Raw genomic sequence first — 26,320 nt, 5'->3', positions numbered from 1 at the left:
CTTAGCATTATCTTCTCTAACTCCATCCATTTACCTGCAAATGCCATTATTTTATTCTCTTTTATTGCTGAGTAATATTCCATTATGTATATATGCCACATTTTTAAAAATTCATTCATCTATTGAAGGGCATCTAGGTTGATTCCACAGTTTAGCTATTGTGAATTGTGCTGCTATAAACATTGATGTGGCTGTGTCCCTGTAGTATGCTGTTTTTAAGTCCTTTGGGTATAGGCTGAGGAAAAAGATAGCTGGGTCAAATGGTAGTTCCATTTGAAATCTCCATACTGCTTTCCATATTGGCTGCATCAACTTGCGTCCTGCCAGCAGTGTATGAGTGTACTTATAGTTTAATCTTAAAACATCTTTTTGTAACCACAGGTTATAGATATTTCCCCTTACATTGGCCATTAGAAAGCTTTGTTTTACCTTTTGTATTTAATACTTAAATCTCCTAGTAATTGATGTTTGTTTTTTGAAGTGAGAGGCAAGTAATACAACTTCATTTTTTTCATATGAAATAATTGGTTATCCCAATAGCTTTTTATTGAAATGGGCCTTCATTTCCTCTATAATCTGCTCCTTGTATCATAAATCAAGATTTATATATGGATAGTTTTGTTTCTATAGTCTTTTGAGTTTACCATTGGTCTGTTTGTCTACCTCATACCATTATTACTATATTAAAATGTAGCTATTCAGTTTTGTTTCATGTCTTGTTGTTGATCTCAAAGGAAATTCTTTCATATTTCACCATTAATAATGTTATTGTGGCCAATTCAGTGGCATATGCCTGTAAATCCCAGCTGTTCAGGAGGCTGAGGAGGAGGATCACAGGTTCAAGGATAGCTGTGGCAACTTAGCAAGACCCCATCCTTAAAATAAGAAATAAAAAGGGCTGGGGAGATATATGTATATATCATTGTGGTTTTGAATTTCTTTGGAATTTTAAAAACTTTTCATCTGCATCAGATATGTGATTTGCAAATATTTTCTTCCATTGCATAGAATTTGTTCAGTTAATAGTTTCTTTTGATGTGCAGAAGTTTTGAATTTCTATGTAATTAAATTAATTAAATTCTTGTATTTTTAATTTTGTTGCCTGTGGTTTTGGCGTTAGATACAAGATATTGCCAAATTCACTTTCAAAATGTTTTCCTCCTATGCTTTTTCAAGGAGCTTTATAATTTTAGTACTTAACCTTAATTCATTTTGAGTTAATTTTAGTGTATAGGGTGATATAGGGACCCTGCTTTGTTGTCTTGCATGTGGAAATCCATTTGTCCTAGAATCCGTTGTTGAAGAGACTGCTTTTTTCACATTGAGTTATTTGGCACCCTTGTTATTGAAAATTAAATATAAATGTATGGGTTTATTGTGGCCTCTCTGAACATCTCTCATTTTGCCAGTATTATACTTGATGACTTGATGCTTGGTGATGGTAGCTTTGTAGAAGTATTGTCCTGTTTCTTTTATCAGTTGAGTCTCTGCAACATTTGTAATTATATTCCATTTTCATTCTTATTATTGGTGTAGTTGGACACAATACCTCTATTTCACTTATTTATTTTCATGCGGTGCTGAGAATCGAACCCAGGATCTTGCATGTGCGAGGCGAGCACTCTACCCCTGAGCCACAAACCCAGCCCTGCTGTTAATTTTTAACAGTTTTTCTGGAGGTCTTTTTAATTTTTTAGATTTTGTTTTGTTTTTGTGATGCTGGGGATCAAATCCAGAGTCTCACACATTCTGGGCAAGCACTCTACCATTGAGCCCTACCCCCAGCCTGGTTTATTGTTTTAATTACTCTTTCAAAGAGTATAAAAATTTGTTTTGTTTTGTTTTGTTACCAGGGGCACTTAAACAAAGAGCCCATACCCAACCCCTTCTGCTTTTTTTTTTTTTTAATTTGGAGACAGGGTTTTGCTAAGTTGCTGAGGCTGGCTTTGAATTTGTAATCCTCCTGCCTCAGACTCTTGAGGCACTGGGATTACATGCATTCTCCATTGCATCCCTCAAAGAGTGACTTTTTTACTTTGTCAATCATCTCTATTGATTTTCTATTTTCAAAATTTCTGTTGTTATTTATTATTTCTCCTACATCAGATATTTTAGATTTTTCCCCCTATGTTAAAAACTTTAATAATAACTTTAATTAATAACAAAACTATAATCAGATTTAAAATTGCTTTGCAGTGTTATTTTAGTTGCCTCACCAGAGGTTTGGATATATAATAGTCTTGGGTTTGTTAATTTTACAATAGTCCTTTTTTATCCCATGAGTTATTTAGATGTAGGAGTGTACATTAATTTCAAAATAAGTAACTTTGGGGGGCTATGGATGTAACTCAGTGGTAGAGTGCTTGCTTAGCATGCTCAAGGCCCTGGGTTATATTCTCAGCACCACAGAAGTAAACAAATCCACTCTTTAAATATAAAGTATTTTGTAATACTATTTCAATTATTTTTTTATTATCAGAGACCATAGTGTCATAATTTGTAGAGACTAACCTGAAGACTTAGCTCATGGCTTGTTTTCTTAAATGTTCTTTGTGTATTTGGAAAGAATAGAAACTCTCCATTTTTAAGTATAATGTTGCACATATATCCATGCTCTTGTTGGTTGTTCTAGTAAAATCTTGTGTTTGTCCTTTGTTTGATTTTGGTTTTATTTTGGGAATTGACAGCTGTATTGGTTTCTCTCCTGAGAAAGATACATCGGTGTTTCTTACCAAGATGGTAGTCTTGGCAGTTAGTTTTTCCTTATAGATTTGTTAATTTTTACTTGACATATTTTTCAGTCTATGTTATTAAGACATTAATAACAAACTATAACAAAATAACAACAATTTGGAACTTTTATTGCTATGAAAAGGTACTCTATGTCAAAATATTTTTAATGTATATTTTTTAGTTGTAGATGGACACAATACCTTTATTTTAATTTTTATTTTTATGTGGTGCTAGGCAAGTGCTCTACCACTGAGCTACAGCCTGAATCTCTTTAAAAATACTTTAAGCTTTATGTTTTTTTATGTTGTTTTTCTTTTGGGTATTTTTTTTGGTAGGGGGAGGCTGCTGGAAATTGAACTCAGGGGTACTCTACTACTGAGCCACATCCCAGCCCTATTTTGTATTTTATTTAGAGACAGGATCTTACTGAATTGCTTAGCACCTCACCATTGCTAAGGCTGACTTTGAACTCTCAATCCACCTGCCTCAGCCTCCTGAGCTGCTGGGATTACAGGTGTGTGCTACTGATCTTGGCTCTTTTTTGTTGTTGTTATTGTTATTGTGTTCTTGGATTAATTAGTCACTCTGGCTTTCTTTTGGAATGTTTTTTTCATTCTGTAGCTTTTCATGTACCTATATGCTTTGGCTTGTGACTCATTGATGTTGAATTTTGGTTTTGTTCTGCATTTTTTGGGGGGAGGGGGAGGCCCCAGAGATTGAACCCAGGGGTGCTTAACCACTGAGCCATATCCCCAGCCCTTTTTTTATTTTATTTAGAGACAAGGTCTTGATGAGTTGCTTTTAGGACCTCACTGAATTGCTGAGGCTGGCTTTGAACTTGTGATCTTCCTGCCTCAGCCTCCTGAGCCACTGGGATTACAGGTGTGCACCACCACACTCAGCCTTGTTTTTTTTTTCCTGAATGCTGGTCTTTATTTTGTAACTGGAGAATTTCAGTCAATGGTGGTTACTGATTGATTTAGATTTATTTGTATCCTTTTCTGTTGCCTATTTGTTTTACTCTTCCTCCCTCCTATTGTTTTCGATTCCCCCCAGTGCTGGGAATCAAACCCAGGACTTAACAGTTGCTAGTAGATAAGTGCTCTCCCACTGAACTATGTCCCAGCCCTCTTCTTATTCTTTATTGAATTCAGAATGTGCTGCTTTTATGTGTGCAATTTTTTTTTCCTCATTCCATTTTTCAGTATCTTCCCTGTGTGCAAATTAACTTGTTTTTAAAGTTAATATATTTTTAATTCTTTTAGTGGTTATTCTAGTTACTTTTAACATGCATACTTTTCTTAGGAAAGTTTAAAGAAATTATTCAGTGACTTTAACCTATCCCTGAATAATAAAGTAACTTAGAATACTCTTGATTGTCCTAGTTTCAACTAGTAACACTACTGTTCTGCATACATTGAAAGTTCTAGACAAATGGTTGTTTTAAATAATCAATCTTTGCTTAAATTTGTTTGCCTACTTTACCTGGAGATGTAGCTCTGTGATCAAGTACTTGTTAGGCATTCTTTTTTTAATTATTATTAGAGAGAGAGAGAGAGAGAGAGAATTTTTTAAAAAATATTTTTTAGTTTTCGGCAGACACAACATCTTTGTTTGTATGTGGTGCTGAGGATTGAACCCGGGCCGCATGCATGCCAGGTGAACACGCCACCGCTTGAGCCACATCCCCAGCCCCTTGTTAGGCATTCTTGAGACACTTAGGTTCAATACCCAACACTACCAAATTTTTTATTTTAAAATTTATTTAATCACTTTACTGTTTTCTTGGCTCACTGTATCTTTTTGATTTGACTTTCCTTCCCTGATAATTTGGTTTTCTATGTAAACTACATGCATAAAATTTCTTTCAGTGAAGAACTTTTGGCGAAAAAGAGACTGTTTTGTTTTTTCTTTGAGGACCTACTTATTTTTTCTTTACTCTGTTTTTTTTTTTTGGTGGGGGGGAGTGGTACTAGGAATTGAACCCAAAGGTACTTTGCTACAAATCTAGCCCTTTTTATTTTGAGTCAGGATCTTACTAAGCTGCTTAGGGAATCATTGGGTTGATGAGGCTGGTTTTCAATTTGCAATCCTCCTGCCTCAGCCTCCTGACTTGCTGGATTATATTGCTTGCTTTCTTCTCTTTCTTTCTTTCTTTTTTTTTGTACTAGGGATTGAATCCAGGGGCGCTTTTACCATGGAGCCAAATCCTTAGTCTTTTTATTTTGAGACAGTGAACTTGCTAAATAGCTGAAGGTGGAGGGTAGGGTGGCTCGGGTTGTGGCTCAGTGATAGAGTGCTTGCCTAGAGCACATGTGAGGCACTGGGTTCGATCTTCAGCACCACATAAAAATGAAATAAAGATATTATGTCCACCTACAATTAAAAAATAAATATTAAGATATATCTGGGGGGGGGAGAGAGAGAGAGAGAGAGAGAGAGAGAGAGATGAGGGTCCCACTAAGTGGCTGAGGCTGGCTTCATACTTGTGATCTTCCAGTTTTAGCCTCCCAAGTTGCTGGGATTATAGGTGTGTATCACTATATATGGTGCCACCACCAGTGCACCTGGCTCGTTTTTATTTTGAGATAGGGTCTGCTACGTTGTCCAGGCTGGCATTGAACTTGTGATCCTTCTGTCTGAGCCTCCTCAGGAGCTGAGACTGTAGGTGTGTGCACCCAGTCTTTTCTGGTCCTTTGCCTATATTGCTATTGAAGTTTTAATTGCCCTTCCTTTGTAAGTAATCTCTCTTTTATTTATTTCAAAGCTTTTTTTACCCTTTCATGTTCTGCAGTTTTATATTGTATTAAGGTGTTCTTTTTTTTCCTCAATTCATTATTGTCATTGTAAAATGTTGTTTTTTTCCTCATTTCATCATTGTTCTTGTTAGTATTATTATTTTGTAATCTTACTTGGGTTTCTTTAAAATTCCTGCAGTTGAGGATGATGATAATGTCTGAATAACCGTAGAAAAATCTTGAATAATGTCTCTTATTTTTTCTATTTCTCTTTCTATAACTCAGTAGATTGAGTTTAATTTATTTAAGCTTGATTAATTCATTACTTTTTATGTGTTTATCCTAAATCACATGAAGTGTGTTATTATTTATTTACTTATGCATGCATACATGCTTGGAATTGATCCCTGTGTCTCATACATGTTAAGCACATGTTCTTCCATCCCTGAGCCTGTGTGTGTGTTAATTTCCTGCTTTAACCAACTGACTTCTGGTCTATTTTAAATTGGAGTAAGATGGAGTCCACTGAACTTTCTTAATATCTGTCCTTGTGGAAATAGTAGTGCTTCCTATAGTAGGGAGCCCTTTCATGGGTGGTAACAAGGTAGGGGGGAAGTTAATTATACACAGATATTCTGAATAAGATTAAAAATAACACATGTGCCATTCATCTCTCCTTAAATGCAGATGATTAGTTATAAGTGGTGGTAGGTTAGGGAGCAGTATCATAGGTCATCTTTGTCTTATACAGAGATTGTTAAAAGACTATTGGTAAGCTGTCATAACAAATGGGTGATAGCACACCAAGTATGACTACATTTAATATGAAATATAAGGAAAGCTTGGTTAGGATCCTTGACACCCCCCCCCCCCCCCCCCCCCCCGCCTTTGGAAGCAGTGTTTTAGGAAGCACCTTTGTCATTTAAGAGAGGTCTTCCCTCTGTAAGCATAGCAGCTTGGATCTGGGGAGCTGTGTCCTACTTGAGTATTTGAACATAGCTTATAGTTCTGCTTTTCTCTTGAGAGAAACCCCTGAAAATGTTTCTTTTCTTTGAATCTATTAATAACAATGGAATTTTTCTCCCTTTTAGTCTGCTAATGTGAACAATTAACTTTGGTTTTGCTAATATTAAGCCAACCTTTGATTTCTAGTATGCTCACATTCTGTTCTCTAATAGTTTAAAATTTTTTTCATGAATTACCACAAAGGAGATCAGTGTGTAACTTTATTGAAAGTTATACTAATTCTTCCAAGGAAGGAAGGATTCTCCTCCTGAATACTTTTATGTAAACTTTTTTCTTTCACATATTTGACAGAATTCATCTATAAAACCACCTGGACTAGACTTTCTTTTCTTTTCTTTTTTTTTTTAATTTTGGGCATACTTGGGACAGAACCCAGGGGCATTTACCACCAAACTATATCTACATACTCCTTAAATTTTTATTTATTTATTTATAACCAGGGGTGCTTTACCTCTGAGCTACATCCTGGCCCTTTTTATTTTGAAACAGGGCCTTGCTAAATTGTCCCAGCTGGCCCTGAACTTGGCGATTCTCCCACCTCAACTTCTCAAATTGCTGCGATGATAGATGTGCATCGCCATGCCTGGCTGTTTTTTTTTTTTTTTTTTTAATAATTTTGAGACAAGAGTCTCAGTAAGTTGCCAAGGCTGCCCTGGAGTTTGTCATCCTCCTGCCTTATCCTCCCAAGTTGCTGGGATTAAGAGATGATGAGTTCCATTATGCTCCATTTTAAGTATTTTGTAAATGTGTAAAAAGAGTACAAAGATGAAAAAGCTGGTGACCTACTTTTTAACTTACAGAAACCATGTTTCTTTTTTATTCCTGACATTATACATTTGTTATTGTTTTCTTTTTCCAAAAAAGGGTATGTTTTAATTGTATATTAAAACTTGGTCCCTTTTATATTTTTTTGGTATGTTTTCAGAATACATGTATTAAAAAGTGATAATGAATACCCTATCTACAATTGTATTCATTTAAAAATTCCATGTAATTAATCTGGTTTTTATGAATTTATTTCTATATTTTATTATTCATTTTCCTAGAAAAGTTAAATAAATTCAGCTAAAAAGCAGAGGCTTTTCCTAGAAGCAATGATATCCTTGTTAGAAGCAATTATATCCCTGTAACAAAAGCATACCTACACCCTAGATCTTGGTTTCTAAAGCTTTTCTTCATTAAAAGGAACCAGGATTCCTTGGGAAAATGGCTGATTCTAGAACTGGGAAAAGAAATTTATAAGATCCATTCAGAGCATATTATTGTGCCAAACAAAAACAAAAACCCTCCCAACATTAATGGGAAAATGTTGAAGAAACATAGGAGCTAAATGAAAGAGCTCCCAGTGCCCACAATTGAAATAATTTGAGCAAGAAAATAAGTAAAATGTAAAATATTATTGAATATTACCCAGAATATTAAAAAAGTATTCATGGGTTCATACTAGCATAAGTAAATGATTAAGTAAATAAATGAAGAAGAGACCAATTTCCTATGCAGAAGAACTCCAAATAATTTGTCAGTACTCTGTCTTCATTAAGGTGAAACATACCTCTCATTCCTTAAAGTATGGATTTAATATCTTCATTTAAGACAAATACATCCTTCCTTCCACAGAGTACAGTGTGGAAAAGGAGAGTGGGCAAGAGTAATTTCATAGAAAAGTAACAAATACTACCTTAGATGATCAGAGTTATCAGCCATGAGAAGTCATGTTTATAGCATATTTCAAGATGTATAATATGATGGAAATGGAAATTTATCCCAAACCTGTAATCCTATTCTATTTGGGAGAAAAACATTTCAATAGAGGAATATTCTACAAAAACTTGGCTTGGGCTGGGTGTGATGTTCATGCCTGTAATCCCAGCAGCTGGGAAGACTGAGGCAAGAGAATAGCAAGTTCAAAGCCAGCCTCGGTAAGTTAGCAAGGCCCTAAGAAACTCAGTGAGACCCTGCATCTAAGTAAAATACAAAAAAGGGCTGGGGGTGTGGCTCAGTGGTTAAGTGCTCATGAATTCACTCTCCAGTACAAACAACAACAAAAACTTGGTATATCTCAGAATAGTTAGCAGGGTCATTAAGAACAGGGAAAATATGATGGGCCTTGTGTTGCACATCTGTAATCCCAGCAACTCAGTAGACTGAGACAGGAGGATTGCAAACTGAAGATCAACCTTGGCAATTTAGCAAGAACTTGCCTTTAAAAAAAAAAAAAAAAAGGACTTGGGATATAGTTCAGTGGTAGTGTCCCTGGGTTTAATCTCTAGTAGTACCAAACAAACAAAAACACAAGGAAAATCTGTTCAAGAATAAGGTAAGTCTTCCTGCTTTCATCACTTATCTTAGTATTAGAAGTTTAAACCAGAGCAGAAAGACAAGAAAAAGAAATAAAAGCCTTTCAAATGGTAAAGGGAGATGTAAAATCGTCCTGTTTGCATATGATATATACCTTATATGTAGTGAATTCTAAAGATTTAAAAAAAAAACAACAACTTGGAAGTAGTACAGTTAGATAAGGAGCAGGGTACAAAGTCAATGTATACTAACAATGCCCATTCTGAAAAGGGAATGATTTACGATAGCATCAAAAAAGAATAAAATATTTAGGAAATAACAACCAAAGTGGTAAAAGACATACAATGAAAACTATAGAATATTACTGAAAGAAATTAATGACATAAATAAATGGAAACATACCTCACATTTATGGATTGAAAAAATTGATACTGTTAATATGATAGTCCTGCCCAAAGCAATCTCCAGACTCAGTAAAATTCATATAAAAGTCCTGATGACAGCTAGGCACGGTGGCATATGCCTGTAATCCCAGTGACTCTGCAGGCTGAGGCAGCAGGATGGCAAGTTCAAAGCCAGCCTCAGCGATTTAGTGAGACCTTGTCTCAAAAAGAAAAAAATAGAAAGGGCTGGGTATGTGGCTCAGTGCTTAAGTGTCACTGAGTTCAATCCCCAGTACCAAAATAAATAAATAGAATTTTAAATTTCTGATTACATCTTTTCACAGAAATAGAAAGTCCATCCTGAAATTCATATGAAATCTCAGGGGAATTCAGATAGCCAAAGTTAGAAAAAGAACATACTTCCTCATTACTGTTACTACAAAGTAACAGTAATCAAAACAGTGTGAGATACTAGCATAATAACAGACATAGACCAATGGAATAGAGTAGAAAGCCCAGAAATAAACTGTCACATATGGTAAAAAGAAAAAAAAAAAAAAAAAAAGACTTTTGACAAGAGTGCAAAGACCAATGGAATATGTAGCCTTTAAAAGGAAGGAAATTATGTAACATGTTAACAAGTGGATGAATCTTGAGGATATTATGCTAAGTGAAATAAACCAACCACAATCTAGGCATGGTGGCATACACCTGTAATCCCTGCTACTCATGAGGCCGAGGGAGGAAGAACACAAGTTTGATGCCAGCCTGGGTAACTTAGTAAGACCCTGTCTCAAAATAAAAATTTAAAAAGAGCTGAAGGTGTAGGTCAGTAGTAGAGTGCTTGCCTGGTATTGCCCCAGGACCACCACCAAAAAAAAAAAAAAAAAGCCACAAAAAGACAAATACTGTAAGATGATTCCACTTATATGAAAAAGATGCAGTGTCAGAAAGTAGGATGGTGTGGTTGCCAGGGGCTGTGGGTAGGAAAGAATGGAGAATTATTATTTATAATTAGACCATTATTTAATAAGTATTGAGTTTCAGTTGTACAATTTGGGAAAACAGTTCTAGAAGCAGATAGTGGTGATGGCTATAGAACATTATGAATTTATTTAATAACAATGGTTAAGATGGTAATTTTTATGTTAGATATATTTTAATACTACCATAACAAAAAGGAAATAATCAAAATGTAAATTGTATCCAGTGGAATGCAGTTGAATTCTGACCCTGTGATTATACATATTTTGCATCAGTTTATAAATTCATTTCAGAATTCCCTATTTTTTTTTCTTTAGTACTGGGCATTGAACTGAAGGGTTCTTAACACAATAAGCTGCATTCCCAGCCCCCACCCCCCTTTTAAATATTTATTTTTTTAGTTATAGGTGGACACAATATTTTATTTTTATGTGGTGCTGAGGATCGAACCCAGTGTCCCATGCTTGCCAATTGAACGCTCTACATCTGATCCACAACCTCAGCCCCTCCCCAGCCCTTTTTTTTTTTTTTTTTGCATTTCATTATTTATTTAGATGTTTAAGCTCTCGCACTAAGTTTTTACAAGCTGGTGAACACTGACAAATTATTTCTCCCATTTTGTATTTTGAGACAAGTTGTTTAGGGCCTAGCTAAATTGCTGAGGCTGGTTTTGAACATGAGATTCTCCCACCTGAGCCTCCCAAGCTGCTGGAATTTACAGATGTACACCACCATACCCAGCCAGAATTCCCTATTCTTCATGTAATGTGTGTTTTTTGGAATTTTCCTCTGAACCAGTTCTATCATTAAAATTAATTAAATATCTTTGGCATATGTTCATTTTACTATCTTTATGAGAATCATGATTTTTACCATTTAAAATGTGTCCAAATGGAGCACAGTGTGCATGTCTATAATCCCAGCGACATGGAAGGTTGAGGCTGGAGGATCACAAGTTCAAGGTCAGCCTGGACAATATATGAGACCCTGTCACAAAACAAAACATAAAAAGAGCTGGAGGTATATTTTAACTCCTCTGGATTCAATCCCAAGTACTAGGGGGAAGAAAAATGAAGAAGAAAAAAGTGTCCATTAACACTATTTTCTCTTTCTTGTGTGTCACATAGGCAAGCATATGCTCTATCCCCAACCTGAGCTACCCTAATCCCACTCAGGTCTCCTAGGGCAGGGTAGGGAAAATGTTAGAGAATGGATTTGGAGGGAAAACAGAAAATATCCACATTGTAAATCACTTTTAAACTGCACTTTAAAACAAACATATTTATGTGCCTGAACTTTAAAAAAAAAGGTGGGGGGGGAATAATGTAGAAACTTAAGTAGAAAAATTAGGAAAACTAAGTTGAGTAGGTTTTTTTTTTTTTTTAAATATTTATTTCTTCGTTTTCGGCGGACACAACATTTTTGTTTGTATGTGGTGCTGAGGATCGAACCCGGGCCACACACATGCCAGGCAAGCACGCTACCGCTTGAGCCACATCCCCAGCCCCACTGAGTAGGTTTTAATGCCATTAAAATTTGGTGGAAACTTAAAAAGTTTTATATCATATTAAATATTTTACTTTGGACTAATGAGGTTAAAAATGCCTTATCTTTCTTATGTGCTTTATTTAGAGTTAATTGACTAATTTTTAAAACTTCATAGAGCTGTTAGTTAATATTTATAAATTTTAAGAAGCATTTTATTGTATCTTTCTCTTTATTTCTTTTAATGCTAAGTATTTCAGATTTAGTTTAGTCCTTGAAATCACTTCATTTGGAAGGGAGCTCAAGTCATCTCATTCATCTTCTTACCTAGTAGTGGAATCTACTATTGAGACTCTGTTAGTGATTGGGAATTCAATTTTTAAAAAGAGAATAAAATCCTTGTTAGTTGGAAATTTGTTTTACTTCTTTTTTAAAAAAATTTTTTTTAAAAGATGGGAGGGAGGGAGAGAGAGAGGAGAGAGAATTTTGTAATATTTATTTTTCAGTTTTCGGTGGACACAACATCTTTATTTTATTTGTATGTGGTGTTGAGGATGGAACCCAGCGCCCCGCGCATGCCAGGCGAGCGCATTACCGCTTGAGCCACATCCCCAGCCCTTCTATGTACTTCTTAATAGTCTGTTTCAGGAGCAAGTCAGGACCATGATTCCATAAGACAAATTTGAAGACAGCTCTCTCTCTCTTCTACTCTTCCAAACTCATACTAAATATTATTTTCTCCAAACTAAGCCTGGTTTCTGCAATCTTACCTTACTGATTTTGCCGTATTCTTCCTTTGCTCTTTCTTTCCTAGTCTTCAGACACCACACTCTTGGGAGGTTTTCCTCTTGCTGCTTCTTTCTTGCTTTTTTTCTTCTCCTCTTCACTTCTCCACCTTCTTATTGGGGGGGAGGGTGTTGGTGGTGCTGCTTCTGGGTTGTTCTTATTGTCATCAGAACCCGGAAAGGACATATTAGACAAGAGCTCTGCCATTGAACTAGCTACATCTCCTCCCCCTCCTGCTTCTTGAACAATGAGTGTCCACCTTAAGTGTTTCTGAGTTTCAGTAAGTCTTACTTTCCTTCTCACTCTCACATCTTTTCTTATATCTTGAATCTGTAAGCCGAATGGCTCCCAGATATTTCTCTCACCTTCAATCTAGTATTCAGTTTGTCCATTAAGCACCTCCATTTATATATCTCACAGGTATCACAGTGCATTTAAAACAGAATGTATGTACTTTTGTGTGTGTGTGTGTGTGTGTGTGTGTTGCTGGGGATTGAATCCAGGGCCTTGTGCATGTGAGGTAAGCACTCTACCAACTGAGCTATATTCCCAGCCCATGTATGTGCTTCTCTAAACCTTGTCTTTTTCTTGTGTTCCTTTGCTCAGTGAATATATGCTTATCTAAACTGTTTTTTCCTTGACATCTACTTTTCTTCCCTGTTTAATCAATCATCAGATGTTATTGATGCTAGCACCCAAGCATTAACTCTGAAGTGTTTTTAACTTGCCTGTAAGGAAATGTAGAGTCAGAGAGGGTAAGTAAAAACTTAGATCTCTAGTCCCAAAGCCTATATTTTTACTGTATTGTGCTGCCTGCCAGGTTGGTGTTATTAGATTGATAATGCCTCCTACTGGAGAAATTTGAATATTTAAACAAATCATTTTATTTAGATTCCAGTGTAGTATGTAAAGTACATTTAGGTAATAGACATGTTATATATACCATTGGTCAGTTATGTTAAAATGAAAATCTTGCCTGAGTGGTATTGTACCTTCTATTTAGAAAGTTGAATAGTTTGGGGGACTTCAGAATTGTAATTTGCATGTGGAAAATGTAAAAATCTTAAGGCTTTGGCATGAGTATTTTATATGAATAATTGTATGAGACTTCAGTACTTTGCAGCTAACTCTTGAATTAAGCTCAAAGATTTTATAAAAGAGGACTTAAAGGAGTAATGTAGTAGTCTTCATACCCAAGAATCACTTTTTAAGTAATCTCTATTTTCTTAAATATGACTAAAATGGAAAGTAAACACAAAGGCTTCTGATGCTTAAAATGACTATTATAAAACTCATGAAGTAAAAACCAAGCACTTTAACATGTAAGACCCCTTTTGGCTCTGAGTGTAGGCCTTCATTTTTGCACCTTATTATGTATAATAAGCTGGGGTGTCTGATTAGAGTCCATAGGATTCAAAATAAAAAAGAAGGCACATACATGGTTATTGGTAGCAGTTCTAACACCTTCCTATACTGTGAGCTGAGAATGAGGGTGACTCATAAGCAAAGAATTAAAAAGTATTTTAAAAATATTTTTAAAAAACAACATAAAACCCAGAACTGACTCTTTAGAACTATTTCAGGAGGAGCAAACAGATTAATCCTTATCAGTCACCCTATCTCCACCATTATGGCTTGGAAGAGATTCTTTGTCACAGTGTAATCTGTCTGATCCCTTGTAATGAATTGCTAAGACATTTTGCCCTGAAAGTGTCAGGAAAAAAAGTTTGCTGATAAATATGTGTCACAATCTGTAATAGAATTTGATTTTGTAATTCCAGTGATCTGTAATACTATGGTAATTTTTCCCATGTTGCTAAAGGACACCAGGTTGCCATTTTTAGACCAGAGGGTTGATGAATGGGCATAAGAGGTAGAAATGTGGGGCTGGGATTGTGGCTCTGCCGCTCGCACGGGCAGGACCCAGGTTCGATCCTCAGCACTACATAAAAATAAAAGCATTGTATGCCCATCTACACCTAAGAAATAAATATTAAAAAAAAAAAAGAGGATGAAATGTATTAGGAAAAGAGATAGGGAGAGAAAAACTTAGGGAACACATTATGATTCTAAAGAGTGTTTCTAAAGTTCTCAGTAGGCAATTGTGCATCAGGCTTTCAGCTGGATTATTTTTGTTTGAAACAACAACAAAAAACAGTGTGTGTAACTTTATATTGGTGGGCTTTTTCCGGATATTCCTGGAAGACTCAGCATAATTTTGCTGGCTCTGAGCACCCTGAGCCTGAGAGTAGATGTTGCATTTCTGCATATTGGCAAGTTTCCAGCATTTTACTAATTACATTGTGCCTAAATTCTTCTGGCAATTTCTCTTGGCTGCTATGTTCTTCATACTTTGTCTTAACCTGTTTTGTGCAGTCTGCCTTTAGCCTCTGCTTAGACATTTGTAGATTTTCTTTCTAAAGAAACCTTTATATGTATATTATTTAGTTAATAATTTGATCATGAAAGTAATTCACCCTATAGAAAATATAAACAGAAAAAAATGCTTTTTATTCTACTACCAAGTGAACCAATTTAACATTTTCCTCCATTTAGGTATGGGGGTGGTGCTGGGGAGAGAAAAATAAATGTGTGATTTCTTTAATGCAAAGTCCCCAAAGTTTGCTACTGAATATGAAGAGTAATTTTTAAAGTAAACATTTTTAATTTTTTTTAGTTGTTGATAGGCCTTTATTTTATTTGTTTATTTGTATGTAGTGCTGAGAATCTAACCCAGCACCTTACACATGCCAGGCAGGTGTGCTATTGCTGAGCCATAGCCATAGCCACAGCCCTTAAAGTAAACATTTTTTGGAACAAATTTAGAATCATAGAAAGGTTGCAAATACCATACATGTATCCTATATATTCTTCACTCAGCTTCTTTTAATGTTAACCTCTTATTACATAACCATGGAACATTTATTAAAACTAATAATTAATACTAATACAGTACTGTTAACTAAACTACAGACAATAGTATTTGAATTTTACCAGTTTTCCAACTAATGTCCCTTTCTAGTCTCAGGATCCAACTTAGGATATCATATTGCATTTAGTGTTTTGTTTTAATAACAAGTCTTTTTTTTTTCCTGCTTGTTTCCATATAATGAACATTTTTCTTGTCATTAAGTAGTCTTTGAACAATGAATATGATCCTCCAAGTTTGGAAAAACAGATTTATAGTAAATTTTACTTTATGTACTTTTGGAAAATATTTTTTTATTTACTTTAATGTTATCTTTCATTAATGTTTATTTAGTTCTAGGGTAAGTATGTTATATAAAAAGTGAAGATACCTAGTTATTTTCTTATATCTTTTAGTATTCTGTCGATGGGTATTGGGCGCAGTAGCATATACCTGGAATCCCAGAGGTTTGGGAGACTGAGGCAGGAGGATCATACGTTCAAAGCCAGTCTCAGCAATTTAGTGAGGCCCTAAGCAACTTAGCAAGAACTTGTCTCAAAATAAAAAGGGATGGGGATATAGCTCAGTGTTTAAGTGCCCCTGGGTTCAATCCCCTGGCACCCCCCTTACCAAATATATATATTTATATTGAATGATTTGTACATTTAATATAAAGTTTGAAATTAGAGTAACATTTATAGTTTTACTATTTTAAAGAATAAAGCCGTAGGTAAAATGTTTTTTGTTTGTATTTTTAAGAAATATTAAGAGTACCATGCTAAGGAAAATATTGTAAAATTCATACATGGAGTTTTTATCTCTTATTATCATTTAGTTCAATAAAACTTCATTAGCTAAAAATGTGAGTATGTTAATGTAATAAGCTAAATTGATTTTATTTCTTCCATGAGTATAGTAAGAAGAATATGACATTTATTTGGGAAACAGCAGTTTTGTTTGTATTTCACAATATTTTTTTTAGTAAATGTTGATTGGATTAAAGATTTTGTGTAATGTCTGACTTTTCCTAAGTTAAATTTTTATTATGCTATTGTTTAGTCTTGCTAGGAAGTTAGTGACTATTAGTAAGTTTATAAACTAGATGCTCATTATGAAGATTAGTCACTTGTTAATTTGACACCTTTGTAAGAATTAATATATAGAAATCATTACAGAGTCAAAGAATATAAACATGAGGTGTTCGAATACAATAGTTACAGAAAATTTAAAGCATTGTCTCTATAACATCAAATATATTCATTCATATTTTCAGAGTTAGTAATAAATACTTTCTGGAGAATGCCTCTATTTTTTTTCTTTCTCTCTCTCTGTGTGTGTGTGTGTGTGTTTTGCTGGGGATTGAACCCAGGGCTTTGTGCATGTGAGGCAAGCATGCTACCAACTGAGCTATATCCCCATCCCCCTCTATTTTCTTACTACTACTTTATAATCACATCTGTTTTTTGTGTTGCAATTTGTGAGAGCTACATTATCTGTCTTACACTTTGATGCTGGAGGACAGTTTGATTGTGCTATACTAACTTTTATATTGCAACCACTTAACTAAGAGTTTTGTTGAATGTTTCAAAGGTTGATGATATTTTTTTCTTGGAATTGAAAGTATGGGGATTGTTGCTTCTGGTATCAAATACATTATTGAATTAGCTAAGGCAGAGTGAGTTATTTACTGGGTTTGCATATATCTTAGGGCAGAGATTATGAGTACTCAGATTTAATTGTAAATTTTATCATAGTGTTTCTGGGCAAAGTAGTGTTTCCCTCAAAGTTATAGACGACTCCAGGATTGAATTGTGACCACATTATAAAAGAGAGAAATTATATTTTGTATCATGTTCCATCTTAGCTTTTTTCTTACTTTATTTTTGGCAAGCCATTGTGATAGTATTTTCTCAATATTTGTTAAAATATACACACGAAATTGTCTTGTGTGTGTGTGTGTGTGTGTATATATATATATATATATATATATATATATATATATATATATATGCACAAACGTGTATCCCCCTCACACACATGCATACGTACATATATACTTACAGAGGAATCTCTGTTTTCTTGTATTTCTAGCCTAAAAACCAAAATGAATGATTGAAAGTGAAAGATTTATTGTAAAAAAGGATTAAGATGGATTACTTTTCTAAATTTGGAGGGGAGGGGAAATCTGAGGCTCCAAGCTCCTGGTTATTATCTGTGATGATATTGCAAGTCTAGGTGCTTACAGGGCCGGGGGCGGTGGCGGGGGGGTATGTGTGTGTGGGTGGTGGTATGTTTATAGATGGATGCTCTGTCTTGAAGATTAGACTTTGAGCACCACAGATAGAAAAGCAACACAATTAATTTTATTCTTAAATAATTATAAGTTAAATTGTCAATATATATAATCTCGAAAAATATTTGGTAGGACATTAGTGATATCTTTTAAGATTGTAAGGGAAAAATGTGAACTGCCCGCAGTAGTGCAGACCTGACTCTTCATGAGATGTTCACATGCCTACCTTTCTACCTATTTTGTAGTACTTTCCCATACATTCCAGCTTTAAGGAAATAGAACCAGTACACAAGTCACCAATTCTGCCAGATATTCATTTTCTTGTCTCTCTCTGTCTCACTAGATAGTAAGACCCCTGGAATTAGGGAATGTGTCTTTTATCTGTTCCTGACAGAAAGTAAGTATTCAGAAAATACTGTTAGAAGCCAGACAAGGTGGCACATGCCCATAGTTCCAGCTTATTGGGAAGCTGAGGTGAGAGGAGTTAATACCAGCCTGAGCAACACAGTAAGATCCTGCTAAAAAAGGAAGGTGGGGTGGTGTGGGGGAATACTTGTTGAATGTTGCAGTGTGGATGCAGAAGTGAATGAATTAATTTTTTTATTCCTTCCTTAGCATTGATAATTGTTTACAAATCACTTATCTACAAAGTAACTTTTTGTTATCTTCATTTAAGCAACTTTATCTGAACTAAAGAAATACTACTTTAATGTTTTAGATTTATCCACCCCAAAACGAATTGATGGTAGTTTATTTGTAAACTTGTGTTTGATCTTTCTTGATCATCCTGGTTTTATTTGTCCCTTACAGAGAAAACAAATGAGAGGAATCTGGTTTAACTTCAGTACAAGAAATTTAGATTAGACCTAAAGAGTGTCCAAAAAATAAACGACCAAATATTGAAATGATTTATAAGTAATGTAATTAATTTTTCCACAAGTTAAAAAAAGTTAGGTAGGTATATGGAGGGTTATTATGAATTGCAAAGTGGCTCACCAACATTGCCTTTAAAATACAAAATGTAAATGAAGGGAGATCTATTTAGGAATATGCAGACACAACTAATTATAGTAACAGATGCTTAAAATTACCCTTTAATTTGTGTGTATGCATATACTATAGAAATTCAGCTAACACGGAAACTTTTGTATGTGTACTGGGTTTTCACATAAGGATCTCTTCTCCTTGGCTTTTTTTGTTTAACTCTTCTTCAGAATAATATCAATAAATCCTTATCGATGTTAAGAATAAATAGAAAACTAGCCGGGTGCGATGGTGCATGCCTATAATTGCAGCAGCTTGGGAAGCTAAGACAGGGAGGATTTTGAGTTCAGAGCCAGCCTCTGCAAAAGTGAGGCACTAAGCAACTCAGTAAGACCCTGTCTCTAAATAAAATACAAAACAGGGCTGGGGATGTGGCTCAATGGGCAAGTGCCCCTGAGTTCAATCCCCGGTGCCTCCCCCAAAATTGGGGGGTGGGGAGATCAAACTAATGTATACAAATGAAAACGACCTACCCAATGGTTTAAAAAAAAAACAGCCAGATAAAAAAAACAAAGAGTTTTTGAGTGCTATTCTTATGAATTTTAAATCCATGGCAGTTAGCTCTTCCAAAATCTAGAGTTACATTTCTGTCCTTCTAACTATAGATATTCTGTCCTGGCTGTATTTGAACAGAACTACTATAGTATAAGCCAAATTTACCCTCAGTGCTAGTGAAACTGAAAGAGCAAATATGCCTTTCTAAGCACCAAATATATAATCACACTTGTGAATAGAGTTCAGTGTTCTTGGCTTGTCATTCTGCAGAAATCTTTTAGAGTAATTTAGGACAGCTTTACTAAATTTATTAATGTAACACTTGTTGTAAGGAAGGTGCTTAATTCCTAGGCTTTTGGTGCTTACAGTACTAAAGGTTGCTTTGTGAGTCAAGAGACAGAATTTTACCTTGAGTGGTGATACAATAATGCTGTCTTTCTAAATATCTTTTTTCCCCTAAATATCTTTATATCCAAAATTTATTTGGCTTTCATAGTAATGCTATGAACTAGGTGTTCTAACCTTAAAAATGAAGGAATTTAGGCACAGAAAAGTTAACTGACTGCCAAGGGCTTACAGCATTGTTTTAGATATTATTGTTATTTCAATAGCTAATATGTACTGAATACTTAAAATATGCTAGGCACTTTTTTAAGCTTTTTACATATAAAGTTAATTTTACATATATAATGCTAGGGTTTTGGAATGTGATCAGGAATTAAGCTTGGCTCTTCCTCTTATCAGTTACTGACCTTGGGAAAACTACTTAACTTTTTAAAGCCTTAATTTCCTCATTTAGAGCACACTAATAATATTATAGTGTCTATTTCATGAGGTGGTTCTTTGGATTAAATGAGCTATATGAATGACCATATGCCCAGCATACATTAAAGAGCTTTAAAATCAGTTGCTATAGAAAAATAATAGTGGTTGTAGACAGTAGTTCTTGACTTCTTTATAATTTTCTTGGCAAAATCATGTATTCTTTTTGAGTACACATTATAGTTGATGTTGTTATTTATACCTATTTTTACAGAAAAACATCCTTGTTACAACAATAAGATTTTTTAGCTCCAATTCTTCAAAAAACTAGGATGAAGCCATCCAGCTATCCCACTGCTTGGTATTTTCCCCAAAGATCTAAAACCAGCATACCACAGCAGCACATCAATGTTTATTTATAGCAGCACAATTCACAATAGCTAAATTATGGACTCAACCCAGATGCCTGTCAAAAGATGAATGGATTAAGAAATTGTGGTATATAATGCAATATTTATACCTACTCAACCATAAAAACGAATGCTATGAATGCATTTGCCAGTAAATGGATAGAAATGGAGAATATCATGCTAAGGGAATTAACCAAATTCAGAAGCTCAAAAGTTGAATGTTTTCTCTCATAAGCAGAAGCTAAACTAAAGAAAATGGGGAGGGAAGGTAAGAAAACATAAAGAACCAGTTGAATACAAATTAATAAATAAGTGAAAGGCAGTCTAGTAAGAGTAGAGAAAAACAAATGGGAGAGGGTAGGGAGAATGGGAAGGAAAAGGGGAAAGGAAAAAGAAGGGAATCATGAACTGAAATCGATTTCCATGCATGAATGAGTTTGTCAGGATGAACCCAACATATGTGTAATTATAAAGCTCTAATAATAAACAAACAAAAAAAGATTTAAGCTCTAGCTGGGCTCGGTGGCTCTTGACTATTATCTCAGCAACTCAGGAGGCCAAGGCAGGAGGATTACAGTTTTAAAGCCAGCCTCAGCAATTTAGGAAGGCCCTAAGCAATGTATCAAGACCTGTCTCAAAAAGGGCTGGGGATGTGGCTCAGTGGTTAAGTGCCTCTGGTTTTAGTCCCCAATATAAAATCAAACAAACAAAAAGATTTTAGCTCCAAACAGTGCCTATAATGCCTATAACTATCTCTCCCCTTTCACCTTTTGGGAACCAAAGATGAGCAAGAGTATCTGAGGCATCTATAATCAAAGCCCAAGTCAGGACACCCTTTGCTCCATTGTTTATACCAGGAGTGCTTGGCTATATCAGTTTGGAACTCAGAAAAATGTGTGTTCTTGAAGAAAGAATCCTTAAGGCACAGGAAGTCCTTTAAATCCTGATTCAACTGACATGCTAGATATTTACCCTGAAAAACAGTTTAACCAAGCAAACACTCCACAATACTTTGGCAGTGCTAATAGTGAAAATAATTAAACAATGAACTAAATAAATGTTGATCCTCAAAAAGAGGTCAGAATAAAAATTTTATGGATTCAATGGGGACATTTTAATATTTTTAAGAACTTTATAGGTTAGTACACTGATTTTTTAATATGTTTAATTTCATTTCAAAACCTTCTACTTTTCCTTGAGTTTGAGTTATAGTTGACTAACAGCTTTGCAAGAGGGAACTGGACAAAAGGTGTATATTTACATAAGAGAAATTATATTGTAGGCTTATAAGCATGATATATATTTAAGCTTTTGGAGAATAGAAGGGGATACTATAGAAGAGGTACTAGGTTGCTGTCCACCTGAAAGTGAGGTGTAATAGCAGTTCACAGAGGGTGTAAGCAAGCACCTGGCATGCTGATTTTATATATAGGGTATTTGAAGTCCAGAGCTGAAAGTTGATTATATTGGTGCATGATTTTGAAAATATTCATTTCGGATATTGATCATATTTGTTAACTCTATTTAGTAAGTAGGTTGAAACAAGACTCTTCCTGTAACTCCTAATTCAGTGCCTGTGTTTGAATGAGTTTGGTTAGTTTTTCTTTGTTGTAGAGAGTGAATAAGTTGGCTGAAAATTTCCCAAAGCTATGTTGAATTGTCTTATAACTTTATTTTTATTTATTTATTTTTTTAAAGAAGGTTTATTGCTTTGTTAGCAAAAGAGAAGAGCAAGGGACTCCTGTCCCAGAGGCTGTGATTCTGCCTATTAGGGAAAACAAAGGGAGATATATATTTTTTAGTGTAGATGGACACATACCTTTATTTTATTTATTTTTATGTGGTGCTGGGGATCAAACCCAGTGCCTCACGCATGCTAGGCAAGTGCTCTACCTCTGAGCCACAACCCAGGTCCTTGTCTTATAACTTTAAACTAATCTATTGATGTAATGTCACTATGCTGTGCCTCTCTGATATGCTTTTTTTTTTTAAAGAGAGAGAGAATTTTTAATATTTATTTTTTAGTTTTCGGTGGACACAACATCTTTGTTTGTATGTGGTACTGAGGATCGAACCTGGGCCGCACGCATGCCAGGCGAGCGCGCTACCGCTTGAGCCACATCCCCAGCTCTGATATGCTTTTTATTATTGTTTTCTGAATGACTTCTCTGGTTTTAGGGGGTCATGTGGAATAGGAAGATACAGAGCATGGATTCTAAAAAGAGTCATTCCTTTGCAGGAAAAATGATGGCACATGAGGTTTAGAAAAAGTGTGAACAGAGTTGGAGAATTAGTCTGCCCCTTGGCTAAAATATAGGGATTTAGAGCTGGAGTGGGATCTTGAAGGTGGTTTAATCTAACCCTTATTTATGGCTTAGGATGTAAGTATGCAGAAGTGAGTTATCCAGTGTCATTAGCTATAGTGGAGAAGCCAGACACATCACAGAATTTGGACTGTTGCATTTTTACATTTTTTTTTCAAAGAATGCTAATATGTACAAATCATTAATTTTAAAAAATTATCTTATTAAAGAATTTTCGATCAGTTTTTGGACTTTTGAGTTTGTTTAAATAGGTTAACTGAGCTAATATTGCTATCAGAAATCTCATAAGGAGCTGGGCATAGTGGTGCATGCCTATAATCCCAGTTGATTTGGGAAGCTGGGGAAAGTTAAGTCCAGCCTTAACAAATAAGTGAGGGCTTAAGCAAACTTAGTGAGACTCTGTCTCAAAATAAAAAATAAAAAGGGTTGGGGATGTGGCTTAGTAGTGAAGTTCCTCTGTGTTCAATCTCCAGTAAATCCCCCCCCACACACAAATCTCATAAGGAAAATTAATATTTTAAAAGAAATAAGAAATTCTCAACTTTTTTCTACTATTTCTAGGTTAAGTCAGCAAACAAATAAAACATGGTATTTTGAAGTATGATTAAACTCCTGATGCAGCAGCAGAGGCTAAGAATATTAATGGCCAGATCTAGGTGAGTTAAAATTACCTTAGGAAAAAAGGGCCCAAGCCCACAACTTAATAATTTTTCTTTTTAAATTGGAGAATTTAATGTATTTGTTGTTGTTGTTGTTTTTAGATATACGTGACAATAGAGTATATTTTGACATATTATACATACATGGAGTGTAACTTCCCATTTTTGTGGTTGTACACGATGTGGAGTTAACACTGGTTGTGTATTGATTTTTGAACATAGGAAAGTGATGTCCGATTCATTCTACTGTTTTCTATATCCATTCCCCCTCCCCAATGTTTTCTTGAAAGCAAGCACTTTGCCTCCTATTTGCTGACTCTTCCATCTCCAAAGAATAAGGAAAAATGGTTTTAATTAAACCAAGAAAATATATATGAACTTAAAATATTCGGTACACTCATTGAAATATCGATCTTCCCAAACAGGGGCTATCTTTGTTCTTGAATATACCCTAGTTCCTTTTTTGAGGGTGCATAACAAAAGCATTTGCATTTTTGCTGAGTTATTGGCTTGGAAGAGTGATGCTGATGAGACCACATAGTTTCTCATTAAATGTTTATACTATTAGTGCATATTATTAAGTCTCAAATAACTCAGATGTGGTCTCCAAATATTAATCTGGTGGTCATAAATGCAGAATAGTTAGTATTTAGCCTTTCCCATTGCCTAGGATTTTATGGTTCAAGAAGAATCTGGCAGGGGGGGCACTGTGGTTGTAGCTTAGTGGCAGAGCATTTGTTTAGTACGTGTGAGGCACTGGTCTGATCCTCAGCACCACATAAAAATAAATAAATAAAATAAAGGCATTGTGTCCATCTACCCCCCCCCCCCTAAAAAAAAATAGAGGAGTCGGGGGAAGTGAATAAATTTGACATTAAAAAATCTCTTTTGAGAGCTGAGGATGTGACTCAGTAGTAAAGCACCCCTGGATTCAGTCCCCAAGAGCAAAATAAATGAGTGGATAAAGTAAGTTAGCAAGTAAGTTTTTGAAAAAGGGTGTGAGGGTTCCTCTTTCTAGAAGTTGGAAGATGGACAACTGCCTATATTCTAGCAGTTTCAGTCCCTCACTCATACCAAGCCTGTTAGATTTTGTTTTTTTGTACTGGGATTTGAAAACGTAGGGTCCTTTACCACTAAACTATATCCTCAGTTCTTCTTATTTTGAGACGGGGTCTTGCTAAGTTTCTGAGCCTGTGTTCTTTTTCTTTTTCCATTTTCTTTAGTTAGCCCTCATCTTTCAACTTTTTGTCCTAACAGTCAGATGATCTATCACTTCAAACTCATGTATTGCCAACATCTTTTAATTTCTTTGTTCTCTTATCTCTGACCCTGGACTGCAGAGCATAGCTAGCAAACTGCATAATCTTGATCTCTATCCTTCACTGAGCTCTCATCACAGCCTACTTAGTCTAGCTACCTTTTGGGGGGAGTAGTACTTTGATGACTGATCTTACCAGTCTCCATAAGTCCCTCATTCTGTAAGCCTTTAGTTCTGTTTTATAATAGAAATTTAGGATGATAAATGTTATCTGCTTCAGGTTGTCTTTATGCTCTACCCATCCTTATTTCTTCCGTGGGCCCTCAGAACTCTGCTCATATTCTAATAGAAGGTTGATTATGGGGCATAATCTATTTACGTCTCTTTCTCTCTGTTTAGACTTACTGCTCTTCAGAAGTACAAACAGTGACTTAATCATCATTGCACCATGATACTTTTTTTTTTTTTTTTTTGGTACCAGGGATTGAATTCAGGGGCGCTCAACCACTGAGCCACATCCCCAGCCCTATTTTGTATTTTATTTAGAAACAGGGTCTCACTGAGTTGCTTACTGCCTTGCTGTTGTTGAGGCTGGCTTCAAACTTGCGATCCTCCTCCCTCAGCCTCCCAAGATGCTGGGATTATAGGCGTGCACCACTGTGCCTGGCTGCATCATGATACTTAGTTGTCATATTAGTTAAGAGTAAAATATCAACCATCATGGATCTTAACTAACTTTACTGGATAGTATACCTTTAATCTTCTTAGTGCTTAAATCTGCCAGGCATTCTTCACTTTTGTTCAGTAAAGCCCTGTTCAGCTCACAAAGGGATTGAAGCACCTGCTGTGTGCTAGGCATTGTGTTGGCACTAGCAATGCAAGAACAAATGAGGTCTGCCTCTGCAAACTGTGGCAAGAGAACAACAGATAAACAGCCTGTCACAGTTCTACTAAGAATTGTGTGATAGGTGCTTTGGTATGGGAAGCCCAGGTTGGTTGGAGCCATAAAGAGTTCCTAGAGGCACTGGCTTCTGAAACTTGAGAAAGAGAAGCAGCAGAAGGAGAGTGGTTATAGAATGATGTGAGAGAATAAAGATTCTCTGGGTAAACTGTAGCTTGTTCAGTCTGATTAAACTAAGGGTAGGGCTTGAACAGAGGGCAGGAAGAGTTAAAACTGAACCTTTTAACCAGATTTTGAAGGACCTTATGCTATACTGAAGATTTAAAATTTTATCCTGAAAGTGGTGGAGAAGCACTGAAGAATTTTAAACAAGTTTCAATCAGATTTATGTTTATATTTTGTAGCTCCCGTGTTCCCCTCCCTCTCCCTTTTCAACTGTTATCATATTCATTCTGGTTCTTTCCCAAAATTAGAAGTGTTAATTTTGAATTTTTCCTGTTTGTTCATTTGGAATGCTCTTGAACACTTAGCATTGCCTATATAACTTTTTATTGCTAATCTTCTGTGGAAAAGAACAATTATGTAGACATACCTATCCATTCTGCCAATATTCTCTGTGTAACATTACTGCTTAAATTTTGAGATGGTCTTCTCTCTTACTAATGTACTATTCCAAATTGATATTGTATCTTATTAATAAACTTTTGTCTTGAGGGTGTATAAGAGAGCCTACAGTGACTAATAAGAACCAAAGGCAGCTGGGCATTGTGGGACATGCTGAATACCAAGAACTCGGGAGGCTAAGGCAGGTGAATCACAAGTTCCAAGATCAG

At 35.4% G+C, this 26,320-nt stretch overlaps 1 protein-coding gene across 2 annotated transcripts in view; it reads left to right on the top strand.

Annotated features, from left to right (window-relative positions):
* The window catches only part of Frs2 (fibroblast growth factor receptor substrate 2), a 122,107-nt gene that overhangs the window by 83,049 nt on the left and 12,738 nt on the right, over positions 1 to 26,320 (top strand). Inside the window, exon 3 of one of the 2 annotated variants that reach the window (XM_071609693.1) lies at positions 23,231 to 23,325. The exons of the other annotated variant lie outside the window; for it this stretch is intronic. The gene's annotated coding sequence lies outside the window, so the exon portion shown is untranslated. The remainder of the gene's footprint in view (positions 1 to 23,230; positions 23,326 to 26,320) is intronic. 2 annotated transcript variants of the gene reach the window in all.

The sequence above is a fragment of the Marmota flaviventris genome, chromosome 3 (assembly GCF_047511675.1).
Source record: "Marmota flaviventris isolate mMarFla1 chromosome 3, mMarFla1.hap1, whole genome shotgun sequence".
NCBI lineage: Eukaryota > Metazoa > Chordata > Mammalia > Rodentia > Sciuridae > Marmota > Marmota flaviventris.
This window is presented reverse-complemented; position numbering and strand designations above follow the sequence as displayed.